Here is an 8,695-nt window from a genome sequence, read left to right on the forward strand (position 1 = left end):
GACGTTTTGTGTGTTTTCCTAGATCAACAGACTTCCTTCTTTTCTTCTGAATTCGTGATTTGGGAAATCATTTATAAAACATATAGATGATCTCTAGATGTCCCTTCCAACCCTAACAATTCAGTGATTCTCCAATATGATTTTCCAAAGAATGACCTTTGGCATATCCATAGTTGAGACCTAGGAACATTTTTGGCCTTATGACGTAGTGGGAAAGCAGGGGGATTCATCACTGGCACAGTCTACTCTGTGACCTTTCTTGAACAGACAATATGTCAAATGAATTTGGCAATAGAGGTAAGTGGAATAGTTGGTTAAAACAGTTCATTTCAGGGGTGATTGAGGCTGTCACTATTTCTCTTCGGTGAGGCTTCCTGACAAAGAGATTAGAGCCATCAGTTTCTTTTGCCTGACACCAAGTCCCAGTTTTTGTCATACATTACCATAGAAAAGTATTAACAGTTTCCTTCTAAGGAGCTGAATTTTCAGGTCTTGTCAGTTAGCCAGGACTTCTGCAATTATTTGAGGCACTTGTTTAAATTGTAGATTCCCAGCTAATTCCCCATTTATAAAGTACCCCATTACCTCAGTTGCATCTTCAACCTTTTTACATACGTTTTTTATTAGTCATCTCCAGATCTCTCTTATACTTCAGATAGGATTGAAGTTTCTGTACAAAAGCTTTAGCAACTGGCAACCAGCATGGAGCTTTCTAACACACTGGTGGCACAAGATGCAATTTTTCATAGAAGATCTAAGCAGTGCTTGTTGTCCTCTGCAAACTGTCACAGATCCTAATTCTCTGACAGAGGACCTGTCTCTGACAGAGGCTTTGTCTCTGCTAAAGAGAGCATAGTTGCTATTGTCTTACTACCTTCAACTGAAACTGGCACCATCAACAAAACTTAACAATTTTTAATGTCTTATCTATACATTGATTGGTATCTATATATTGGCATATTACAGGCAGCCTTAGGATCATAATCGACAAATCAAGCAGTCTGTTGTACTGTGAAAAGATGTGATACGTATGTAGATGCAATATCTTTTCTTAGAATAGCCTGTATAGTTGGAAAAAAACATACAATCCCTTCTTAAGTCTGTTGTAGAAGCAACAGACTTCAAAGTTAAATATGAGTTGACAATGCCTGCTCAGTTTAATTTTTTTTTGATTTCTCTTTACATTTGTGCCAAATTACTGGCTATCAGTAACAGAAAAAGGAAAAAGAAATGAAAAAAATTACCTTTTTATAAGCTCATTTGAGTAATCTTTTCTTTGCTTCCTTCCTGTACTTATTCCTGCTATCAGCTGAATTGTTTACTCCTTTCTGGTACTGGCTTTAACATTCTGTATCTTTAACCTTACTTAGCCCTCCCTGCAATCCTTCTTGGCTTTTGGTTGTTGTTTTACTTTCTAATCTTCTGCAAACTTAAGGGTTTTTTTGCCATTTTAATGAGGTAAATCAGTTTATCTTGTGAACAAATTATCACCAGCACTTGTTTTAAGTAAGCTGTAGGAGTGTGGGCTAGTGCAGATGGAAATGAAAAGCAGAAGTTTCCCTTTGAGAAGGAAAAAGCTTTCAATCCTTGATATATTTCAGAAGCCAGCCCTGCAAGCCTATGAGCAACTTGATGTTTGCTCTCAGAGACAATGGAAATGTTTCTGAAGCTTATGGACATAACTTTTGCCATATATCCAGGATAGATGTGAGAGGTACAGATAGATGTGAGAAATACATTACTTCGTGGAATAGAAAATTGAAAAATAGGAGCCAGCATTCAAAACACAGGACAGCTTCCAAATGTGGAAGTAAATTTTGTTGTTAGAAGGAGTTTCCCTAAGACAGAAATTCAGATGGAGCACTGTGCCAGTATTTGCTGGAGCTAAATGCATTACAAACTAAGAAAACTACCTACCTGTGGAAGGCATTGAGAAAGACCCACAGACAGAATAGAGCATGGTACTAATAACACCAAGGTTTTGGGTTCATTCCATAGGTATTTCCTTGAGAGTTGAACTCAATGATCCTTGCGGATTCATTCCAACTCAGAATATTCTGTGAATCTGTGAATATAAGCCATTGTCTTGCAACACACTGCTTTAGCCACAAGACACTGGAGTGCTAGGTAAAATGAGATTTGAGATTCTAAGTAACAGTGGTTGTTTTAATTTGTTGACTTTTAGAGGTAAGAAAGTCGCAAAAATATTTTCTTTACCTAAAAAAAACCAAAAAAACCAACCCTCATGAAACTTAAGATTCAGCTGATTGCTTGGATAAAATAAAGGGGGAATTTTCCTTATGGATAAAACTAGACAAAAATATTTGAAACACATGCTTATCTTTCTTAAAAAACTTTTTTAAAAAAAGATTTTATATTTTAGAATTTGTTTATTTGATCCCTCTCTTAATGTGATTAGGACATTTCATGTGGAGAAAAGTACATAAAGGGACAAATAAACATTTTTTTTTTTGGTATTGTTTTTTTCTCTAACTCTTCCAATTGATGGGTGGTAAAGCAGTTCTATGTGTTCCTTCAAGTATGTATCTCCTGATCAGCTGCAATGATAAATGGTATTGGAGGAGTGTAGCTGCATAAACTTAGTGAGAAAGCTAAATCCCACTAAAATATTCTAGTCAACACTTTGACCCTGAATTCATTTTTGCTTTAAATGGTGAAAAAAAAAAAAAAAAAGTGGTTTTGAAACAGAGATATGTACGTACTTTCAAAATCATAACTTATTTTTAGGATTTCAGGGCTTGTCTTTCTACTGATTCCCTGCTTCTCATCATTGTTTATCTTAGAGAGGAAGCTAAAAGCAACTAGTGTCAAACTGAAGATTTTAAATGTTCTTTCCATGCTTTTACTTTCCTATCTTCTGGAAAATTGATTAAAAAAATTCCCTTTGCATCCATCTTTTACCTTCCACTTCTCATTCTTATCCTGTCTTTCACTTCTCTTTTATCATTAAACTTTTCCTTTTAATTTTCAGGGAGGAAAAAGGAAGAGAGTAAGTGTTTTGATTCTGTTCTTCAATTTAAATTTTTTTAAGTGAAAGGTAACATGGAAAGGAAAAATTCCCTTTTAAGCAATATTCCTTCTAAATTATAAAAACTCAAAGTAATTAAAAATCATAACCTTTTTCAAATTCATTTTGCATAGGTATTTAGCAATTTTATTTTTTAATCTAAAAGCAATAACTTACCATTCTCCTATTTTCTGTGTTTAGTGAAAGTCTGATAGTTCAGGATGTCTTATTATTGCATATGCGCAGCACCCAGCAAAGTGGCATCTGAATGATATTCAAACCTAAGATATGCCAGAAGCAAACTGCTAGTAAGTGAAGTGACAGTAGGAAATAGAATCCTTCATTATTTTACAGTGGATAAATTTGTTAGAAATTAAAATGTGGAAGTTACCTCTTGAAAATGTATATAGTTACTGATGAAAAATGTGTTTTAAAAATTGAAAAAAAATTATAGCTAGAGAATTATCTGGTTTTACTTAAATTCTAAGAAATTTGTATGCCAAACCACTAGATATTCATACCAGAATGTATGCCATTAATTTGGAATTATTATGCTAATTAAAGTGAACAAACAATCACAGGGAAATGATTATTTTTTAAAAACAAATGAGTATTTGCAAAATATTAATATACAATTGGTGCTGGAAAGTGCACAAACTGAATTTCCTGTTCAACAAAATACCATGTGATATGAGAAATTGTTCTTAATATAGTAAAAACTCAAAAACCTTTGCCTCCATTTTTGTTTCAGTATTATTGTAATTTAGGCTTAGTCAATATTAGTAAGTGCTTTAGGGTGATACTCAAATCCTGGTGCATTCTGTTGCCACTCAAACCCACACTGCTTTGCCCCGTCCTGTTCTGTCAACAACAAGCTTGTTTTTTCTCCACAAAGCAGCTTCCTGCTTTTCATGAAAGCACTTCTTTCAGCTACCACCTTAATATTCCTTTTTCTGAAATTTGTATAGAGTGTGGAGTTCCTTTGAACAGCAGAGAGAAGACATGCAGAGAGCAGAACTGGGAGAAGAACAGAGATGGCTGCCATCTGCCACTTTAGTTAAACTGAAGCAAATTGAAAAGGCTCTTCAGCACAAGTTCTTCTTTCTGTTTATTTGTTTAAGCCCATCTCGTGGACTAGGGAACAAAACCCCTTCAGCTAAAAATGCACTCTTTTTCTGACATTGTATCTTTCTTTTACTGATTAAACAGGGATATTTTAGAAAATCAGGGTAATGTGTATGACACCAAATTTAGTTGGAACTGGGAGAAATGATGCAATCCGAAGCCCAGTGACAGAATTTAGAGTTTTAGAGTGTATGCAAACAAACCCAAACACACCATATTTTCAAGCTGAATGCTACAATAATAAACAGGAAAAATAGTCCTGTAAAGAAAGAGAATATGATGTTAGGGTTAATGCAATGAGAAAGAGAGCTAAGAAACTGCAAATTCTAACATTAACCTACACGGGCAGTCCCTATTGTCTTTATTATCCTTAGAACAAGTAGGAACACAGAATATGTTTATGTCTGTTGGAGAGCACAAAGTGTTTGGGACTTTGATCAGTCACTAGCTGTAGTCATTGTGTGAGTCTTTTGCCTCTGTGAGCCACAAAAGACTGAAATCACTGAAGGCAAGGCTCAGACTTATTCCATACATTTCTGGAAGATTTGTAGTTTCTCTGTCATTATCCTTTTCAAATCTGTACTTCAGATCTGAATAAAATTAAACTAAAGGCAAATTTTGCTCACATTTATAGGTCCAGCATAATAAAGTCATGAGATGCAAAGAAGTTCTAATGATTTCCAGGAAAATGCCCAAGAAGCATGCTGTTTATGCTGTATGCAGAATCAATTTAGAGTCCATATAAGCATCTGGATAAACTTGTGCATGCAACAAATAACTAGCAGTAGCTGTGACAGTTATGAAGATGAATTGGAAAGTTTTAAAATTGGAAGTCCATTACTTAGCTTGTGAAATTTACCCATCTAGATGATAAACTGTTTAATGGAATATAGAATCTTTTAGGTAATACTTAAATATATTTCCTCTTTGAACCTTTCTCTTATTTTGTGATGTAATTTACAATGATATTTACAATGATATCTGTAAAACTGTAATAAGGCTTAAGACTATATTTTTAACCTGATGGGCAAGCATTAAATAGAATATGAAATAAAAAAACATAATAAGAAACCAGACCATATAAACTCTGCAGTTTTGAGTTATAGTATGATATTAGAACTGTGGCTGCCTGTAGAAATTCCAGGAGTGATATGACAATTTAAATCTGGGAAAAAAAAAAAAAATTAACTCACTGTATATTGATTAGAAGATGTTCCAGATGATAAGTCTGGGATGGTGTCTTGAGAAAGCTAAGAAGAAGGAAAAATTTAAGTATCAGAGGGTTGGTTGTTTACAGAATAATTCTTAATCTGTCAACTTTTTTGGTTATATGTGGTTTTAATATTTCTGAGGCAGTCACCAAGACGAAATGTAATATATGCTGTATCTTCAATATTCTGAAATTAGTAAAGGGGTTTTTTCATACATTTTGTTTTGTTTGGCTTTTTCCCCCTTTATTTTTCTTATTTTGTTTACTAGTGGGATTGCTTTGTTATGGAGCCAAGATTAGTTTCTCTAGGAACAGTCACTTTCATTCCAATTTAAATATATGTCATACTATTTTTGAGACAGATCAATAAATTAAATTGATATTTTGAAAACCCTACAATTTAAATAAAGAAAAATCCTAGAAATTTAGAAAATTTTATTTAGCATGAGAATATATATTGATTAAGCAGGGAAAACAAATTTGTGTTTATTAAGAGATTTTATGGTTATGGAGAGATACTACAACAATAAGGGAAAAAGAGGGAAGAAGGGAAAAGTTTAAATAAAACCAAATAGTTAATATCCAACATTTACATTTAATTATACTTTTGCAAAATGTGAATTAGTACAATGCACACAATTAGATATCTTTCATTCAATATCAGTATCTGTAGATAAATTCCTTTGATGAATTGTGCCACAGATCTTATCAGGACAAATATCTACTTCATCTATGCAGATAAAGTGTTTGTATTTGATTGATGCCATGTTCACCAAATAAGAATTCCAGGTGATTCTACAGACCTTTGAAGTCAAACTTTTCAACACCAGTTGGGGACAATAGAAAGTAAAACTGTGGTACACTGAAGTTATGAGTCTGACAGGTTTTTTTAGTGAAAGGTATCAGTAATATGACAGGAGAGAAATCTGAAAAGCTAGTCATTGTGGGTTCAATATGACTTGCTGAAACATGTGGAGAAACATGAGCACATAGGCATTGCCAAGGAGCAGGGATATGAGATGTTTTACTGTGAAATCGCTGAAGTGAAAACTAGTTACAGCTTTTCAACAAAAATTATAAGTGTCATTTCTGTGAAATAATTGCTATCTATTTTACTCAAATAAATAAGAAGAGACTTGCACACATAGAGCTGAATTTTAGAAGGGCTCATAGTTTTGATCTAACTTTTCTCATGATCAGTGTAAATCAACATGATTTTGAAAATAATTTTCAAAAACAAAACATATAAGCCATAGTTTAAATATTTAAAAAAAAAGGTATATGTGTATGTGTATGTGTATGTGTATATGTATATGTATATGTATATGTATATGTATATGTATATGTGTATGTATATGTGTATGTACTCAGAAATTCTGATGTGCTGATTAGTTTTCAAAGTACTCTGTGAGCATGAACTCCAGAAGGAAGTGATGGGTGACAGAGATCAGAGATTCCCTCCTGCAGGATATGGAGGCACCCATCTGCCAGCCAGACATGATTTCCTGGGATATTTTCTATTCATATATCATGGAGTAGTGATAATTGGAAGGTTGTGAAGATTGGAAACATTGTCCGATGAAGGGAGAAGGTAACTGTTGCATCTATCTTCTAAAGGAGAAAAAAGGACGGTATCTGGCAAGCTAGAAGGTGCTCCTGTGACAAAAGGACTTTCCTTCCTTTGGTCTCTGGGAAAATCAGAGATATCTGATACTGATAGATGTCTAAACAGACATGAGTAGAGTGACCTGAAGTGACTGTAGCCAGGAGGCTGAATATCCCCCTTAGTCTTCCATTTTTCAGGCCACATACAGACTACTGCATACAGTTCCTCTCCCAAAACAAGAAAGACATCATCAAGCTGGGGCAACCTAAAGGATGGCCACCAGGCTGGTTGCGAGTGGATTACTTGCCCTATGAGGAAAGGCTATATCTCAGAATACAACTGAAGTACTGAAGTACGAATGTCTGTAATAATGAACGACCATTTAAGTAGTTCAACAGAAATTTTTTAACTAATCCAAACTGTTGAAACTTCTCTATCCATTACAAATGGTTACAAAAAAATATTTAGGCAATATTTAGCTGATGCTAAAATCTATTGAAGAGGTTACAGGGTTATTCCCTTGAGTCAATCAGATCAATGATGTCCTTCACAACAAAAGTAATCCACCCAGACTGTATTACAGTACACACATGGGATCATAGAGATCAAATGCTGTATAGACTGCACACGCATATGTATCTGGAAAGCCTTTTCATTTAGGTGAACAGCAGCTGGTTTGCATTGAATTACTGGTAAAATTGAGCTATTTAGAGTCTAGGAACCTACTGAGTGTTTGCTATTGCTCAAAGAAAGCAATTATTTTATAATAACAATATAAGACCTAGGACTGTCTTTTCCTGGTACTAAAAAAACATTTTGATTCAAAAAGAAATGGAATGGCAGCCTTGGAAAATAAAATTTTTAGATGAAATACCAGAATTGTTTTATCAATTTACATTTAATTTGTTTTCATGCAAAAATTAAGAGATAGGTTGTACATTTCACATTTCGGTCAAAAACTCCTTTTAGCAGTTAAAATGAATTGCCTAAGTCAAGTTTTTCAGCCTGAAAGGTTAAAGTGGCAAAAACCAGAAAGACTTCTTTTTTTTTTATTGTTCCTTCAATAATTTCTGGTTAAATTCTGAACAGCTATAGATTATTGCACAATTGTGTCACTTTGCATGCAATTAAGAAGATATTTATGAATTGTGATGAAAACATTCCATGTAGGGCTAACACACATCCTGAAAGTGTCATAGGTAGTTCCTCTTAATAATTTATTATGGCTACTAACAGTGTGGCACATTGACCTGTGGTTTACATTGAACACCAACTGCCATCTGCACTGATGTATTATCTGCCAACATCATTGCCTCCAGATACCAAAACACATTTAGTAGAGAGTGGCAAGGCATTTCCTGTTTGTGATATTCCAGGTTAAGGAAACTTGTGAAATGATTAGAAGAAGTAGAAGGCAGTTAGGTGGAACTGAATTCTTTCTGTGAATTTCAATGAGAATAAAAAAAGCAGAAGAGCTGAAAAATACTCTCATTTCTCTTTCAAAAATTGTAGATTTATTTGTTCTTGGAAAACAAAATGTCAGAGTAAAATGAGAGTTTTACAGTTAAGGTATTTCAGATTTAAGAGAAAAAAGAATCCTTTTCTTACTAGTGTAATAAGACTTCTAGGTTTTATTTCATTATTTTATGTTGGCACTCTCTAATGGTTTTAGATTTACTTGTTCTTCATTAATTAATGATTAGTTAACATGAAAGCAATGAAACCA

The 8,695-nt window shown here is 33.9% G+C and overlaps 1 long non-coding RNA gene across 1 annotated transcript; it reads left to right on the forward strand.

Annotated features, from left to right (window-relative positions):
• The first annotated feature begins 326 nt into the window (after window positions 1-326).
• LOC147654115 (uncharacterized) lies at window positions 327-5,212 on the forward strand. Its single transcript, XR_015284486.1, has 2 exons — window positions 327-3,336; window positions 3,997-5,212. It is a non-coding gene; the product is annotated as an uncharacterized LOC147654115 (long non-coding RNA).
• The last annotated feature ends 3,483 nt before the right edge of the window (window positions 5,213-8,695 follow it).

The sequence above is a fragment of the Cyanistes caeruleus genome, chromosome 3, assembly GCF_971803275.1.
Source record: "Cyanistes caeruleus chromosome 3, bCyaCae1.hap1.1, whole genome shotgun sequence".
Lineage (NCBI taxonomy): Eukaryota > Metazoa > Chordata > Aves > Passeriformes > Paridae > Cyanistes > Cyanistes caeruleus.